Source organism: Mixophyes fleayi, chromosome 2, assembly GCF_038048845.1.
Source record: "Mixophyes fleayi isolate aMixFle1 chromosome 2, aMixFle1.hap1, whole genome shotgun sequence".
NCBI lineage: Eukaryota > Metazoa > Chordata > Amphibia > Anura > Limnodynastidae > Mixophyes > Mixophyes fleayi.
The window spans coordinates 289,204,513-289,223,769 of record NC_134403.1 but is presented as its reverse complement, the minus strand read 5'-3'; positions in this window follow the sequence as shown (position 1 = coordinate 289,223,769).

Here is a 19,257-nt window from a genome sequence, read left to right as displayed (position 1 = left end):
ATGATTGACAACAGGAGTAAGGCTACTTGAAGTTGGAGCTACATGTAGCTGCCACCACACTATATGAGTGACCAATGAGATAAGTTATCTACATAAGTTTCAAGACTCGAGAAATCGCTGATTTTGATGGCCATTTTTAAATCTAAATTGGACAAGGCTAATGGATAAATATAGAAAACAGTGAAAAGCAAGCAAAAATAAGAACAATACATTGAACCATGAATTTGTTCCTTGTTATTTCTAAGCAGATAGTGTAAACCCATAAATAAATTTAATTGATATCATCATTGTCATCACCATCTTTTTATATAGTGCCACTGATTCCGCAGCGCTGTACAGAGAACTCATTCACATTAGTTCCTGCCCCATTGGAGCGTACAGTCTAAATTCCCTAACACACACACAGACAGACAGAGATAGAGAGAGAGAGAGACTAGGGACAATTTTGATAGCCGTCAATTAACCTGCCAGTATGTTGTGGAGTGTGGGAGGAAACCGGAGCGCCAGGAGGAAACCCACGCAAACATGGGGTGAACATACAAACTCCACACAGATAAGGCCATGGTCGGGAATCAAACTCATAACATCAGTGCTGTGAGGCAGAAATGCTAACCACTAAGCCACTATGCTGCCCCATATATACAGTATGTGTGTAAAAATTGTTCATCAACGAGAAAATGGGCCTGGCTATGCTGCTCCACCAGTGCATTTATTCACCCCTGCGCTTGCATAGTGCGGGGAGAATCCCTACAAGTCCCTCATTGATGAATATTGTATAAATAGAGCATTTGGCTAGCTTTACATCAGTGATCAAAGTGGGGCAGTATGTAATGGTATGCCATACTGCTACTTCTCCCACTGATGTGATCCTATGACTAATACCTCTCCCTCCCCTTCCTGTGTCACTTGCACTTGTTTCTCCTATTACAGTGACTTCTGTGAGCTAAGGCATTCCCTCCTGCAGCTTGTCCAGTATTCTCCTCTGAGGCACAGCAGCAAAGGCAGAGAGGGTGGGGGCATGTGTCGGACAAGATGAGGAGCCAGAGGATAGAGGCAGGCAGTGGGAGAATACAGATAAATTAGTACAGAGAAGTAGGCAGAGAGGAAGGATGCAGAGAAATAGCTATGAGATTACTCTAACGCTAAATAAACTACCACACTGAAATACACGTGTGATTACACTGAAGGCAAGATAGGTGGAGCTGTTTATTAAGTTGACACTGTTTAGTCTCTCTGGTTTGTGCTAGTACACTCTATTATAACTTCTGAAATTTCATATCTCCAGAGATTACAGGTATAAAAGCTGTGGCTTCTTAAGTTTCCTCCTGTCTTTGTAATGTGCTGTGTGATGAAACGGGGTGCTACTGGACTGAGAACTTTTTATTCATCACCTGTTTCTCACAGTTTAATGTACCTTTTAATCCTTGGCCCAGTCTAAGTATATAAACCAGAGCTTCGTTGTATAATGTTTATTAGTATTTCATGTTATTAGGTACATTTTGCCCTTGCTATTACCTGCAATATTGTATATATTAGAAAAGGAAAGAATATTGCCATATTGTGTGAAAATAGCAGGACAGCAGAAGTCATTTTGTTTGTGTTAGCTAAGGTAATTACCAATTGTCTCAAATGTTCATTGTTATGAGGTGTGGCTCAGATCTGGTTTGTAATCAGAACAATGTCTGCGTGACTTGACATAGCTAGCTGACAGCCCATGTTAATTACCTAGGTCAACAGGTAATCTGAGAGGTAATTAGGTTAGAACTTCTAGAAGATATGCAATGTACCTCCACAGTAATATTATGGGTGAAATAGCATTGGGAAATGCATTAACATGTATCAATATAAGTTTTATTGTATCAAAATGTATCACAGACTCAGACTGTGTAATGTTGCAGATACAATGGGCTAGATTTACTAAGCTGCGGGTTTGAAAAAGTGGGGATATTGCCTATAGCAACCAATCAGATTCTAGCTGTCATTTTGTAGAGTGCACTAAATAAATAACAGCTAGAATCTGATTGGTTGCTATAGGCAACATCCCCACTTTTTCAAACCCGCAGCTTAGTAAATCTAGCCTTATGTGTTAAATGTCTTATTGTTTCACGCAAGCATGAAGTTTCATTCCTTGTTGTTATATTGTAACCCTTTGTTTAGTGTATCCAGCCAAATAGCTAATTGAGTCAAGCCATTCCATTGTATAATCAAGGTAACAGAGACTGTATGTCAAACAGTTAAAGTGTCCACTGATAGACCCCTGCTGTAAGGAGGAGGATTGAGACATTTGACCCGACTCCCTGTGTATACAGCCAAGAATATAAGGAAAGCTTGGAGGATTCTGGTGTACAAGACATCAGCAAAAAGGACTCTGGACAGGCAGGCATTGTAGTGCCGCTGGAGGAAACCCTACCAGGACAGGGTCTGTCTGAGCCAGTAACCCAGGCTGGGCGACATGGTAACTGTCTAACTAAACGGTAGGATAAGACTCTGAAAGGGACTGAGATTATTACTTTGGAAGTGCTGACCGCAAGAGGCTGCTGGAAGATATATGCTACCATTTACTCTGTACATTGCGAACGTCTTGTGGCATTGTGCTGTTATAATAAAGCCTTATTTTGGAGATACTCTGGTCTACCTGAGTGAGGTAAATCTAAAAAAGGGTAACTGTCATCCCAGCTAAGGGTGGTATCCTCAAATGCTGTCATAAAATGATACTGATTATCTGTTAAAATTGTTTTTAACAAAGCTGAAAATCACTTCCTGAATGCTGTTTTTTATCTTCACATTATTACAAAATTGTTTACTCTCCCAAAATGTCTGGAAGACTCCTGAATCCTCCCCGCTTTGTCAGTAAAGTGGGTGGAGGTGAGGCTAGTTGTGTCTTCCTGTCCCCCCCCCCCCTGCTACAATAGGCCAAAAATGGTATTGTCACCCGGTAGGGCCAGGGTGACACATTTAGTGTGGCCACGCCCCCAAGACACAGCCTACTTTGTAGATTTCCCGGATGTGTGATCTCCAAAGTTGACAAGTATGAAGTAGCATGTTGTCATTCCTTGAGGCTTTGTCCTTTAGGTTCATTGTGAAATGAATGTGCTAACTTTTTTTAGATACCCCTTCCTGATTAGCAGATTGCTAGAGCTATAAATATTCCATTTAGAGAAACTGCCCAGTTTGTGTCATGCATCACATTTAAGAAGAAAACATAAATGACAGCTAAATCAGAGAGATCAAACAGATCTCTACATTCATGTATGAATGATGCAGGTGCTGTGGAGGGCAGGGCGCTATTGTGCCCTAGCCCTTTCTTCCCAGCACTGCTCTCTGCCTGCTATCCAGGCAACCAATTACAAGGGGGAGAATCATTGCTTGGTAACCTCCCCCCGCATTGCTTTTACTCTCTGCAGCTCCTAAGCTGCAGTCTGCGGCTTCTTTGTATCCCCTTGCTACAGCAGCATCTGCTGATGTGCAGCCTCCACCGATTCCTATTAGTAAAGAGCCCACTCCAGCACTGTGGGCAGCTGCAGATGCTGATGACCAGTGATACCACCTATGGGGCCTGCTTCTCTGTGTGGTCCCCATGTTGCAGTCACTGCTTCTGTCTGCAGCGGTGATGGGAACATACAGTTGTTAGATGTGAAGGAGCCCAGTAAGTCCCAGGATAAGGAGTCAATAAATAGAAACGTTATGAGCATGGTGAAAACAGCTGTGAGTTAATAGAATGTATTTTTATTTTATGTATCCAAATGTTTATCTATGTGTTTGATCAAACAAACGCACTATAAGACAATTCAAAAGTCTCTGACTAACTTATAGATTGATGTCCATACTAAGGTAAAGTTTATGCTGCTCAATACTTATTAGTCCTATTAGTGTCATATTAGTGTCCCTATTTTCCCCTTGAGTTGCACCTGTATTTTTTGTATGATTGGTATTACAGTAACGACCTGATTCTTTATCAGGTAGAAGGAGGAGGTGCCGTGTAAGGGAGAGAGGTAGCTGAGCAGCATGATGGCTTCAATCAGCCTGACATCACATGCTTATAGAAGGTACCATGCAGGGGTGAGGTCTGACAGGCACCATAGCAGGTTTCAATGTATTGGGGGATACAGAAGGAGCAGGAAGGAGGCAGTGACCAGAAATAGGAAAAGGGAAGAGTGGGACCACAGGCAAAACACAAGCAGGAACGAGGGGTGGTTGGGAATGCACAGACACAGATTTGGAAGATTCAGTTTAGACAGTGAGGGTAGTGTTCCAAAATAAATTCTAAAATGAATTGCAAACTATCAAATTCCATACACTTTCATTTTCCATACCACCACTTGTAAACTTCCTCTTTCAACCACTGGTTTATAAACATTAAACATATATATGCTATTATTACTCTATACATATGATGCCTTTAACACTAAACTATTTGAATAATTATATTTTGATATACCTAACTACCGTATACAACTATATTATTGTCATTATATAGTATTTTCTCAATAATAATAATAGTATACATCTTTGTGATAGTTAGATGTTTTTAAATATAATTATCATAATAGTTTATTGTTAAAGGCATCTCCATAGGTATAGTGCCTTTAACACTAAACTTTTTTGAAAATTACATTTTCAAGCGTAACTACCACAGAGATCTATATCATTATCATATATTATCATATATTATTACTCATAATATGCATTTGAATTGACAAATAAAAGTGTTGTACCAAATTCTGCATTACTTGTTTTACATTCACTTCATTATTGCATTCAGTGGAGGATCTCTGGGCATTTATCATTGATTACACTAGGTCTCACACACTGTTGTATTATCCACAGTAAAGCCAGGGAATGAGTAAGGACAGGGGAGGGGGGGGGGGGGGGGAAGTGAGCACTCACTATACCTTATTTACAGACTTAAAGAAAAAAGGAAATAACATAGGGAACTTAGTTTTGTTAGCTGTCATGTTTAATTTGGCATTTTATGCATATGCCATTGTATGGTAACAGGAAAACACAGGAAATCTGGAATCTAAAAAGAGAAACACAGCTAGTCCATTCGGTTGCAGAATGTGCCCACTTTACGATCTAGCTTCACAATTTTGATTATGGCCTTGTCTCGTCCTTGGCCCCTGTAGTCAAACATGCATTCATGGTGTACTGCTCTGTGATGGTTGGCAGGTGCTTGTGCTGGGGATCGAGTCATCCTCTGACTGCTTCTGCTGGAAATTCGCAAAACATTTTGCCAAGAGATTCAAGGTTTTACTGGATCCCCATGAGCAATGAGGGCTAAGGCTGGGTGGCTTGTGATGCTCGTTTTCTCCCATTTTGAGGCTAGGTCCACGGGGAGGCTGCAGGATATCCCGGGTAAAGGGCCTGGAATGCTTTCTCACTACACAAAGATTGGGTCTGTCGCACCACTCCTTCTCCTGGTACCCTTGAGCTGGCTGGATACTCACAAAATAAGTAGCTGGGAAAAGGCAGAAAGAGCACAGACACTCTGCTGTGACCAGTCTGAGAATCTAAACAACTCCGCCTCCTTCGTTGTTGGAGGGAGCAGGGTACTTATAAAAATAAACAAAATACAAGTACTCACATGATCGCGGCGCCGGCGTCAATCTTCCCTCCTTCCTGCTCTGTTCGCACTGAATGTCACGCCCAACATTCAATGAGTAGCGGCGCAGAGAGGACTCAGCAAGAAGACAGAGGACAGAATACAGAAGAGAAGGAAACACAAGACTCTTCTTTGTCCCCTTATGTATAGAAATTTCACCCCCAGCAGCAGCAACAGCCGTAGCGCACAAGGATGCCTCTAGGGAATCATGAATAGCATTAGGGGAGTCAGTTGGAATTGGAAAAGTGGATGCTGGACTATGTACTAATAATGAAGAGGTTATTGATGAAGGAGTTGACTGCAAAGATTGCTTGAGGTGTCTAATGTAGGCTGATGCTGGACTGCTTGTTACTGTACATTATTTTCCACCTTTTGATAAACTACTTGAATGAACTCGCTGCAAATGACATAAGAGGAAGGAGGCGCCTAGATGGTCAACGTCCCTACCTCTATTTATTGTGGCATCACAAAGGCTACAGATGCCTTGACAAATGTTGTATGGGATTTTCTATTCTATTGCCCAGGCATGACAGTGCGCTTGTGGCTGGTGGCTGTCTTACTTGGGCACGATCATTATTATCCTTCTCATTATCTTGTTCAAGTACAACACATTCGTCATTTCCTAGTTCCACAATTACCCCTTCATCCATTTGCACATTTAGCAAGTTCCAAAGTAGAATCCATAGTAATACTATGCTTAAACCTTCATCGCTACTACTCATCCTCACATTTCCAAATGGTTGAGACTTTTTGGAAGGAGGCTGTCGTATAAAACTCACATATATCGCTCACGGATACCCTTAGACTACTCAGTATTCTGTGAATGCCTTGATAAAGATTACCTTAATTGAAACACGTCAGCAAGGGGTGGCCACTCGGAGAGGAGCGCACACCAGACGATTTGGACTCACTCCAATTCTCTGTAGTCTGTGGAGGAAACGAGACGGCCACCCGATCGGTTGAACGGGATATTTGTTTCATCTACACGCTCATATCCATCTGAGATGGGGTAAGAGTCCAGCCTTACCAGAGGTGTTCTTTTCCAATTGTGGATAGCCTGAGTTTATGTGTTTTATGTTTTTTTATATTTCTGCATTTATATATGTGTATTTTGTGCATTAAAAGTTTTTAAAGATAATGCACTATTGGAAATATCTTTCTTTTGGTTACACACTGCAAGGAGATTACAAGGAGGAGTCGATTTAAACAGTTGTTAGGATAACTATACAGCACTCTCAAATTGCGTTGGTTTAAGATTCATATCTTGTAAGTTCAAACCAAAAGGGGACGGAATTCCATCACGTGGTGCTGTTTTCATATGACTAAATACACACTGGAATAATTGGGTCATTTGAGACTTTTGAAGCTAGTGATACATGTTACGCTATGATGTGATTTTTGTTTTGTTTTCATGTACATACATCTATGGAGGAGACTGTCAGTATTTTATATGAACTTCGGTTACATTGAATTCCTGGAATCTTGGTGTTAAAACAAATCAAGTTTGAACTATTTAAAACACCATCTTATCAGGACTGACTTATTTGTGACTTTATCTGTTAATACTGTATAGTTGTAAGCGCCAACTCTAATTTCTGTATTTAATGTAGGTTAGTTTGAGCACATTTCTGTGGATTGTGTGCTTGCAAATAGAGGGCTGTTCCTATTCTGTCAGCCCAGGTATACTAATTCTTTGTGTTTTTCCGAGTATTCTGTGAATGTCCAATTTGTTCTTCATCCTCAGTGTCCTTTTCATGCACTGATTTGCCTGTTTTGGATGTGACAGATCAGTGCGTGAAGGTGGTGCAGGGGCAGTTACAGAAAATTATTGACCATGTTGGGCACTCGCTTTTGCAATGGGCATTCTAATATGTGTAAGAGTAACAGCAGGACCACTGCTAGCAAAATCATGGACTGAACCTTTGTTCGACACTGCAGGTGGTGTATGAAATGTTAGGTCTTTTCCTTTTTTTAATCAAATCACCACATTCCTCAGTAACTTTTCCCTTAATACTTACATCAAGAGCTGATGTTTTCTTTCAGATTTATTTTGGCTGTGCTGCTCACAGTCAAAGACAGGGAAGCTTCTCTTTGTATTACTGGCTTCACTAAGAAGCATACCAGTCTCAATCTGTTTGAAAAACTCAGACAAAACTTGTTGTTTAGAGTCTCTTAAATAATGAGAGGTTGATGCAGGCAGAGGAGGATGGCAAATGTTAGCCCAGGGGGCAAGACTCAACTCAGCAGCCAATTTTAAAGGAAAATAATGCAGGAGGCCCAATGACCCAGCCCAAGATAGCCCACTATGGGACCGGCCCAGGTGGCGTATGCCCCCCCTGCCCTCCAGCCCAGCCTATCCATCGATGCAGGAGATGTTGTATGTGGCCCGTAAAGTTTCTGTGCATATTCAGCATTTAGTGACTGCATGTAGGTCATTGCAGCAGCTTAAAAAAAATTACCTACTGAAGCAAGAGGTAGTAACAAGATGGAATTACGAACTTTATATGCTTCAACGATTTTCTGGTGGGTAAAGGTATCCCTTCCTGTATCTGATCACGTGATCATACAGCTACTAGTTACCGATAGGCTGGAATAGTGGTGACCTCATCAGTTTATTCCACACCCATCAGTGAATAGGAACAGCACCATCATGTGACCAAATGCATGATCAGACTCCAGCTTGTCTATTTGCCTCTTCCATTGTGTAAAGTGAGAAAAGCAGTGGTGGATGGTGGGTAGGTGGTGAATAGCCACACGTAGGGGGGATTAGAAGGGAGATATCTATCTAAATATCCATATACCCCTCATCCCCCCATACAATGTCCAAGAAATTTGGAGCAGGGGAGGTGGCTGTAAAGTAGCCTAGTGCTTTGAAACCTCTAGGTATGTCCCTTGCATACTGACCATGCCACTCTTGGATGTGTACCTATGGTGGTGGTATGTGCTTTTCCTTGTCATCAGAGTGTGGAAGGGGACCTGAGCAGTTTCTGTCTCCAGACAACATGGCACCTTGCTATGCCAATAGATGTAATATGGTTACTGTAGATTAACTTACTTGCAACATATTCAGTGCCTCTCCCCGGGACCATTTTGGTCTCGAAGAGAGATTCATTTTACCCTTCAGTGGTCGACTCTACCTATCTCGCCCATGGCAATACAAAAGGTAATGGGTGGAAAAACAAAAGGTAATTTTTATTTATATTACAACAAATGGAGTAAATGATGAATGCAAGTTAAAAGGTACTGGTAAAACAGAGTAACTGTGTGGTGAAATTTATAAACAGGATATGCTTAATAACTATGTATATGTAGAAATCAATTTCAAACAGTTGTTTAAAATGAATGACTCTCTAATATGTTCTTAAATGTGGCCAGGCCCTACCCAATATGGGCCCTAACCAGACACAAGGTTCTAGTTAACAGTAATAGGATTTCCAAATGCAACAACAGTCTAAGCTCAGCAAACAGCAAGTATCACCCCAAGAGTCAGTACAGCAGCTCTGAAGCTGAGGTGGTGCAGAAGAACACTAGACTGCTGTCCAAAATGGACCCTTTGTCATCCACTTCAGTTCTTTTCAGCCCTTATCACTGTCAATATAACAATCTGTATATTGGGGAAAACCAGCTTCTAGATTTTTGGTGTCTCTGCAGATTCAGTCCTCTAGCAATCTAGCCAGTGCTCAGATAAAGATCTTTGGAATGCTGGAAAACTTGGGAACTGGTGATTGCTACCTGCTCCACTTTGCTAGTCATACGTCTATCGTCTGCAGGGGCTGGGCGTTGCACTGCTGCAAACCCTACTCACTCACTGTCCTTTAACTTTCCTGGTCCAGTCAGAAGAGAAAGATGGCTGTTACTCATAGGGGGTATATTTACACTATGGAGTATATTTGCTAAACTGTGGGTTTGAAAAGGTGGAGATGTTTCCTATAGCAACCAATCAGATTCTAGTTACCATTTATTTAGTAGGTTCTACAAAATGCTAGAATCTTATTGGTTGCTATAGGCAACATCTCCACTTTTTTCAAACCCACATTTTAGTTAATATACTTCATAGTGTTTTATTGCTCCATCCCATCAGACCTAGTGCCTGGAGTTGACATTTCCTTTCAAATTAGAATTTTGAACAAATAGCCTTTGACTGTAGTACAGAATCTTTCTGAGATAGGAGGACATTAAATTTACCAGATTTTCATATTATTTTCTCTTTGAATATTTTTTCATGACTTGTATCATAAAGATGCTCTGAGTTCTATGACATATCTCTATAGCTGTATACATCTATTATTTTTCTTCACTACTAATAGGGCAGTACATTGTTGTTAAGTCACTGAATTATGTGCATCTTCTGTTGTTCACTATGTTAAAATTTCATGCTGAAAATAGTGTTTGACATTGTTTCTTATTCCTAGGATTTTAAATGAGTTGTCATGTATTTAGGTGATTTATGTTATCCCAGTAATTGAACAAAATGTAAGGGGGCATTTTCTGCTGGTGTCTCTGACGTTGATACAAAGACAACAATTTGCTTAGATTGACAGTGATTTATTTCTGGAACTTGCTCAATCAACCTTAAATAAAACTATATGTCAGCTTGTTAAGCATAAAGGGAGAAGACAGGGTGACTGCATTGTGAGCATTCTGCAGTACACTTTAACTGTTTGCTGATAAACATCCAAATACCACATTGAATTGTACTAATAGTCAGCATATATAAGTAATAACAGCTTAAATTATGTATCGGTTTCGACTATAGGCCAAATCCAAGGAGCTAGAACAGGAATGGGCAGGATTAATAACACTATACTTAGCAAGTACTGTGATCTGGTTATGTTTGGTACACAAGACACAAGGTCAAATCAGGCTGAGTTTAGTACAGTGTCATAGAAAGGTTAAATTATGTTTTTTGTCTGGACCGGAGGGCTAATAAAGGACAAGAGAATGGTCAAAGAGGGTAAAGCAGAAAGAAGTGCCAGAACAAATTATACTGACTCTAACGGACATAGTGCATAAATTGTGAAGTGGATAATCACAAATACACATGGTAGTTGCAATTGGTGGTTTAGCAGGGTAGGGTAAATGATAACTGTTTACAAGACCGAAACCTTTAAACTCCACGACACCAGTGCTACATACTTGTGTATATACTTGAAGAATATAAAGTTAAAATGTTTGATTAAAAGTAGTTAAAGCTGGAACTACCACTCCCTGCACTGTGTTTGATTTCATTATAGGGGAAATTAACAAAGAACACTGAAAAAATAAAACTGGACTTGGAGTGGAGGTTCGGCACATGTAAAATAAAGTGTGAAATAAAGTTTGATAGATTGCATAGTAATCTTGTAATAGACAATTGTGATTCTATAATATAGAATTATTAAGAGGCTACATATTGGTTGTTTTATGTCCCTGAATAAAGTTTATTTTAGTATATCCATTATGTACAACTCTCTTCTGTGAGACTGATATTATTTGCTGTTATACAAGCTAGTAGCTGCAGTACTCACCATGTTGAACCAGTTCCCTGCAGTACACTGTAATACTGCCATGCTTTGTGGTGGGAAGTAGCAAGAAGACCCATAAAAGAGATGAAGATAAATAAGCAAAATTGTGCCAGTGTGCAAAGAGAAACTACAAGTTTCATAATGGGAATCTTCTTCATTAGGCCCTCTATTGTTGCAGGTACCAAGCAGGTGAGAAATGGGCAATGCAAACTAATGGCAATGAGCTAAAATAGAGGTGCGCAACTTGTGGATCAAGACACCCATTGGTATCTGATGTTGGTGGCCCGATTCTCATATTTATAGCATATTTTATTAGGAACTGCCAAATAATTCCATGCATGTGTATGACATAACAGAGCGTGGTGGCACTGTAGGTAGAATGCTGCCTGACAACACTGGGGTAAAGGGTTTGATTACGACCAGGGAACTATCAGAGTGAAGTTTGCATGTCTCTCCTGTGTATGTATGGGTTTTTTCTTTGTGTTCTGATTCCCTCCCACAGTCCAATAACATACTGATAGGATAATTGGCTTCTTAAAAAATGAAACCCAGTGTATGTGTGGGTGAAAATTAGTCTGCAGGAGCTGATGATTATGGTATATACATATTCTCTGTACAGCACTGTATAATATAATTGGTGCTATAAAAATAAATTACAATAATAGTGTAGTGTGCTAACCAGATACTTACTATGACATAATTTAGTGTTCTCATACTAAATTCCCATTATTTTTTAATCAATCAATTTTTAAATCAAATTGAACAACTGTAAGCATTCAGATACAGTCATATATTTCTCCCTTCTGTGCAAATGATAGTGAAATGTTGCCATCAAGATACTATTTTTAAAGTAATTCAGTTCATTTTTACAAACACGTATTGCTAACTGTAGTTTACTACAATGTAATCAGCATCTGAAGCAACTCATTGAAGAGCTGTCTGAGCTATGCTGCTAAATAGTTAAACCATTCAGATTACAAAATTGTTTTCTCCTATTTATTATCTAGGGATCACAGCAAAATCTCTGTTCTACATGTAATACACTGGAAGATAAGCTCACACATAGGACTTCAGTTTACTTTACATTGGAATATATGGTAACAATTACTGTGTATTTTATGCTTGATTTACACTGTGGTCTGTTTGAAATTGCACATTTGTGAATATTCCTGTGTTAAACAAGTGGAATCATATAACCTTCTTAGCACATAAATGTTAACTAACTCCTTATCTCCAGGCCCGGCGCTCCCATTAGGCAAGGTTAGGCAATTGCCTAGGGCGCCGGGCTCTGCAGGGCGCCTCGAAATTAAAAAAAAACGGGAATCCACGGGAAGGAGAGGAGGGAAGGGGCTATTGAATCTTACCTGCATGAAGCTGCTCCTCTCTGCTCTGTCTTCTCCCCTCCGCTCACTGACAGTGACAGGCCGTGATGATGTCATCATCACGGCCCGACAGTGTCTGTGAGTGGAGGGGAGAAGACAGAGCAGAGAGGAGCAGCTTCATGCAGGTAAGTTAAAGAAAGACATGGGGAGGGGTGGGGAGGGGAGCTGAGGGGAGGGAAGCGCAGCGGCGATTTTTAAAGGGGGGGCGGCGATTTTCACACTGTGCCTAGGGCGCCAAGGACCCTAGCACCGGCGCTGCTTATCTCCATAGCATAATTACATTACATTAGATGTAGGTCTGTTTCATTTCAAAACTGTGCCAATGTCCATCACTAAGTGAACTACTATATGATGATTTCCACGACTGGGTTTGCAGTGAGAACAACAGTGAATATAGCTTAATTATCTGCTCTCCTGGAATGTCCAGGAGACTTCAGAATTTCGGGGAAAGCTCCCAGTGCCACCCACCTGGCTTCCCCATCCCATTTTGAGAAGCGGGTGGTATGGGGTCTTGACTTGGATCATCAGGCATTGCCGAGGTGATCCTGATGACACCACTTTCATCATCATGGTCCTGCCTACCTCTGTTTGATGATGTGATTACATCATTGCGGAGTGCGGGAAGCAGGGCCGTGATGAGGCAAAAGGCATTGTCTTTCCCCCTAGCACTAGCCTTTTGGACCTGCATTCCGAGGTTTGAGAGGAGGTACAAAAAGAAGGCAAGTATTGAATAAAGCCTGTGCTAACCAATGTAAATTATGCGCATTCTGTGGCTTTTTACTAGCTTAACATACAGTTATATTTATATTGTATAAACACTGAGAGAGATTGTTGTACAGTCTTATGTTTACATCTGCATATACCATTTCCCGAATGTACTTTTCAAGAATTCTGTAACATTGTTCGAGATAAGATGTTATTAATAAAACGTATTTAGAAAAAAAAAATATTTTAAAAACAGTGTTTTGTAGAGTTCCTGGTCAAATAAACACATGGAAGATATGAAGGCTTTGTTTGAAAACATATAAGGGATTATGATAGTTAAAGCAATGTGTGTACTAAGAATTGCAGGAAGGCATCTACAAATTAATAAATCAAAGTAGTGTGAAGGTGGAATATGTCTAAAAAAATGTAGCAGCAATTCAGCATCTGTAAATCCATAGACCATTCAGCAATAGTAGCTCGTAATAAAGTAACCAAATTAGAGTACATTCACACAACTTGCATCAAATGTTAGAAAATAAATACATTGTGCATTTGCAATTACAATTTACAGTAAGTAGTGAATATTTTTAGGAGGATTTCTGTGCTTAACATAAGAAAGCAATCATTTGGCAGCCAGTTGTGGCACCATACTCAATTACCAGCTGGTGAAGACAGGGCAAAACATATGTCATTTTAATTACAGATTTCATGAATCAAAACATTGCTTTAATTCCATTAATTCAAGCAGAAAACGGGAAGAAATTAAATATTCAGTGATGCCAATTAAGAATATTTTTCAGACTTCATTATCTCTTCACTCTGAAAATACAGAATGATATTCAATTCAGGTTAATACAGAGTTTAGACTTTTTGTTTTTGCAGACACAGTACAAAATTTGATTTGAAGATATTTAGTGCAAAGAGAACAAAATAACTAATATAGTACCTCATTATTTCTCCTGGGGTAGATTGTAGCACTAAGCTCATCTATACAAGGCATAGGGTAGCCATCAAATTTAGACACTATTCAGTTTCTGTAAGTCAATGCAGAAGCACAAGCTCCCGCACGATTTCGGAATTAGCACAATGGGGCTTGACACTCACTAGTTGACTCCTCAATTATGTCTTACTCCATTTTTTAAATTTCTATCGATACAGCATCCCATCTGACTTTTGGTATTCTGTAGGGCTTTAAATTCATCCGAACTCCTGGTTCAATATTTATGTCATGTTTTATAACTGTCGTTCGTCAAGAGGGTGCAGAGAACATTTCCCTATTCCTTATGCAAAACTCCTTAGCCTCGTTTTCTTAAGTAGCTTTCAGGGTTTCTTCTTTTTTTGCATAAGGAACTACAATTGAGGCTAGTGGCGTGACTGGCTTGGCTGACAAGTTAACCTATCTTTCCAGGGTTTTATCAAATGTATATGACATATTTGTTTCAGGTTCTCTTTTCCCTGTCTAGTATACTTTGTAATTAACCTCATTCACCTTTTCCATAATTTGAAATGGTCCCTCCCACTTTGCAAAAATATACTCTCCACTGTGGAACTAAGAGAAGCACTCTGTCCCCAGGAGCCAAGCTAAGTAATTTGGGCATTGCCGTTGAGCTTGTTGGGCTCACTCCATGTGGTCCCTTACTATCAGCACTACAGCAACAATCCTATCCTGCACCTGTGAAGTATGATCAATTACACTTTTGTATGGACTGGGTTGTCCCTCCCATGTCTCTTTTGCAATATCCAGCAATTCTCTAGGATGTCTCCCATACAACAAATAGAACGACGAGAAACCTGGAGAAGATTGTCTAATAGCCAGCAACAAATATGGTTACGGTAATCCCAGTTTTTTCCATGCTTGTCTAACACCTTTTTTTAGCATACTATTTAACGTTTTGTTGAATCTTACTATCAAAGCATCAGTCTTAGGGTGGTAGACTGAGGTTCTTAGTTGGGTGACCTTAAATAATCTGCACAGTTCCTTCATGACTTTTGATAAAAAGGGAATACATTGGTCAGTTAAAATTTCTTTAGGTATTCACTCTCTACTAAAAACCTGAACTAGTCTGTAGCTATGGTTTTGGTTAAAGTGTTGCATAATGGGATTGCTTCGAGATACCTGGTAGAGTAATCCATTATGATCAAAGTATATTATGATCAAAGTATATTGAAGATCCAGAGGAAGGTTTTATTAAATACTCAACAAGATGCATAACTATTTTGTCAAATGGGATCTCTAAAGTAGTTAACTGAACCAGTGGATCCCTAAGATGAGGTCTGTGTTAGAGTTCCCAGTATGAAAACCATGGAGAGTTTGTGTAAATAAAACAGAATGTCTATTTAAACACGGGTCACACAGATATGAACTAGATACAATGGAAAAACAGCTAACACCAATCCTTTAGAAATAGCAGGAACAGGATAGCAGGATTTAGCTTAAAAAGCAGGAGAAACTGGATATCAGGCATGAATGGAGAACTGCAGATAGAGGATACTAGAATTACCAGGTTTAGCTGAGGAAGCAAGAGACACTGGTTGGCACTCAAGACAGTTTGAAAAATACACAGACACATAATCATCATCAATATTTATTTATATAAAGTGTCAGAAAATGCCGTACTGTTTTACAATTCGGGACAAACACAACTATAAACAATACTGAGTAAAACAGACAAAGAGGTAAGAGGGCCCTGCTCACAGGACTACAATCTATGGGTCAATGGGAGTCTGACACAGGAGGTTAAATCTAAATATTGTATATTGTTCAGCCAGTTTGCAAAGGTAAAAAGTGATTTGTATGCTATGTGATCCAGTCAGAGAGCAATGTTGGTCTGGGGTCAGAGGGTTGTTGTCTTGTGCGAATTATGTAAAAGGTCATAATAGGGTAACCTAGTGAGGTTAAAAGGGTGATAGAGGACTATTATAAGCTTGCCTGAAAAGATGGGTTTTCAGAGAACGCTTGAAAATTTTGTAGACCAGAGGAAAGTCTTATTGTGTGAGGGAGAAAATTCCATAGAGTGGGTGCAGTATGAAAAACGTCCTGTAAATGGGAATGTGATGAGAGTGGATGAGCGATGCAGATCTTGTGCAGAATGGAGTTGTCGAGTTGGGAGTTTTTGAGACAAGTGAGGAGATGTATGTAGGTGCAGTTTTGTTGATAGCCTTGTATGTTAGTAGAAGCATCTTTATGGATCCCTGGCCAGAAATATGCTCTCAGTGCTTTTTCTGTCCCAAAATGTCTGGCTGTTATGTGACTGTGAGCCAGGTCCAACATTGTTTTCCTATATAGTTTGGGGACTATCAGCGGTTTCAAAACGTTTGCCCCCTTTTTTGTCACCTGGTGCAACAACTCACTATGTAGGACCATGTGACGATAGGAAAGCCTGCCATCAGGAACTATGGGCTTCCCATTAATGACTTTCACATACTGTCTGGCTTTAGCTAGAATATGGTCCTTCAACTGCTCAGAGGCATAAAGTTCTTCCCTTACTTCCAGATCAGGCATATGCTAAATCCTCATTAGGAGAATATCATTTTACACGCTTCTGCTGGTTCACCACTTTCTGATTACCAAGCTATGCTGGAAAAAGGAAATGGCTCAAAGAATTCAGAGAACACACATGCTACATCTTCAGTATTGCCAAAGGGCTTTGGGCTACTTCCTCCTGTAACCATATGGGTTTCCCTCAATTTCCAGAAGAGGGGACAATCTCTCCCCAAAACATCCTCATGCATTAGTGAAGGAACCAGACCCACTATAACAACAGTTGATAATACTGAGGGTCCATGTGTATAAAAGTTGCACCAATAGTTTATCACTACCATTTTGATGGGTTCAATTACCCAGCTTTTTACAAGAGTAGCAAAGTTACCTGAGTCCAGCAGAGTCTCTATGCATGTGGCCTCCATAGTGAAAATACACATTTGTTTGTCTGACTGTTGCACAGCAGTACAGGCTAGTCGAGCAAAGAAAGACAAATTAGCAGTAATATGTCCTAGTATACCACATCTAAAACATTTTATTCTGCTTTTATCAAGCCCTTCCTTGTATAGCTGGCCAGCTTCCAGATCCTGGATTACCAGTCTTCTTGTTTTTAAGTCCACTTAATAGCCCAACACCCTTTTCTCATAGAACAGCCTTACTGGAAACCATTTAAGGTCACTGTTTTGGATCTAGAGGTTGCTATCTGATACTGAATAGTTCCTCTGCTACTGAATACCTTTCTATCATCTCTACAAGCTTGCTGGATGTTGTAGGACTCCCGTGGCTCACCCACTTTCATAATACCTGAGACTTGGAGTAATGGTCCATAATGACTTTTCCCATGATCTGTGGTTCAGTTAGGGCAGGATTTCCCAAACCTAGGCCTCAGGGCTCCCCAACAGTGCAGGTTTTCTGGATCACATGTGACATAATTAGGACCACCTGTGGATCTGTTACAATGTGTCAGTCAGTAATGAATACACCTGTGCTCCAGTAAAGAGATATGAAAAACCTGCACTGTTGGGGAGCCCTGAGGACTGGGTTTGGGAAACCCTGAGTTAGGGTGTTCAGCTGCAGCCACTTATTAGTGAGGTGGATGAGGTCATGCATCTGGGAGTGTGCAGGTTTATCCATCCAGTATACACAACAGTGAACTCATTGTGCTCGAACAGATAGGGTTACTCCTTAATGAGTCAGAATCTCAGCTTGTCATAGTTCTGAGCATCAACAGGACTCAAATCAAAATAAGCCTTTTCGGGTTTCCAGAGAGAAAAGATGCCAGCAGGCGGTTCAATCAAACATGGAGGTGTAAACCTCAACATCATCCAACACAGACAATTTCTGTAGGCAGTGACTAGCACTTATAGTGCTGAAACTAGCCAAGGGGCCTGTGGTAACCTTTTTTGTCACTGATGTCTGCTGTTGAACTACAGCTTTCAAAGTTTTGCAGTCTTGGCACTGTTTTTCCTGGTACTGCTCCATGGCACATTGCTGCACTCCAGTGGCCTCCTGCAGTGCAGCAGAAGCTTGTAACAAGGCCTTAACCAAATCCTCCTTCTTAGAGTGTTGGAGAGCAGTCTTTCAATAATTAATAAATAAGACAAATGGGTGTCTGACCCTTTAGGGGTTTATTTTTTAATGCAATATTCTGGCTGAAAGTCTTAGTGCATGCCCACATTCGCACCAAAATAAGCAGCACATGCATAAGGGTGGTGTTCTTCTTTTGGTAGGAGAGGGTACTGCAGAAGGTTAATACTGTTCCCATGGGGTAAGTAATAAGTATCAGACAGTGGTATTGCTTTAATATGGGATGAATTAAATGCACCAGGGTGATATAGTTAATCGGGGTGAACAAGAAATGCAGAAAGGTGGTCTTGGAGTGGGCAGCACATTCAGGAAGGTGTTATTGCTGTTTCCCTGACCTTGAGGAAACAAATATTTAGATTAAAAATCCATTAAGATTTGTCCTCTATATTTTAGGGTGAAGCAACTACAAAAGTCAGACCTACAAGCACAAGTGTTCAAGTGAAGCGAACTTTAAGAAAATGTAATGCCCAATTTCTCCATCAGAAAAATATATTTTACATTTAATTAAATTATTTTAACCTGCCATTTCATCCAATGGGACCGAGGCTGCCATGTAAATTGTATTTTCTAGGGGTCTGTTCCCCGAACAGAAGTGGTTTATTTAAAATTAGGAACCTAATTAAAACATTGGTTTATCTTATGTCTTTGTGCAGACTAAAAGAAAATGTAGGGGTCTGTGTCTGCCACTTCATCACCTGGCCTTTGTTATTTCTTCTGTCCTTTTAGGACCTGGCCACCTCCAAAAAGACATCATACCTCACCTCCATTTATGTCACACATTACCATTAGGCCACATAAAGCAGAAGAACGGAAGCGTAGTAAATGGTAAGCTTGACAAGCAGCCTTACTAGCGCTATCTTATAAATTAAAGTCCTATTACAAGAATATTGGTGTACATGAATTTGCTAATATTTATGTTAGACAAATATACAAGGATAAATAACTACAGGGTTGGAGTCCTTTTAAAATAATGACCCTAGTCGCACACTAACAAAG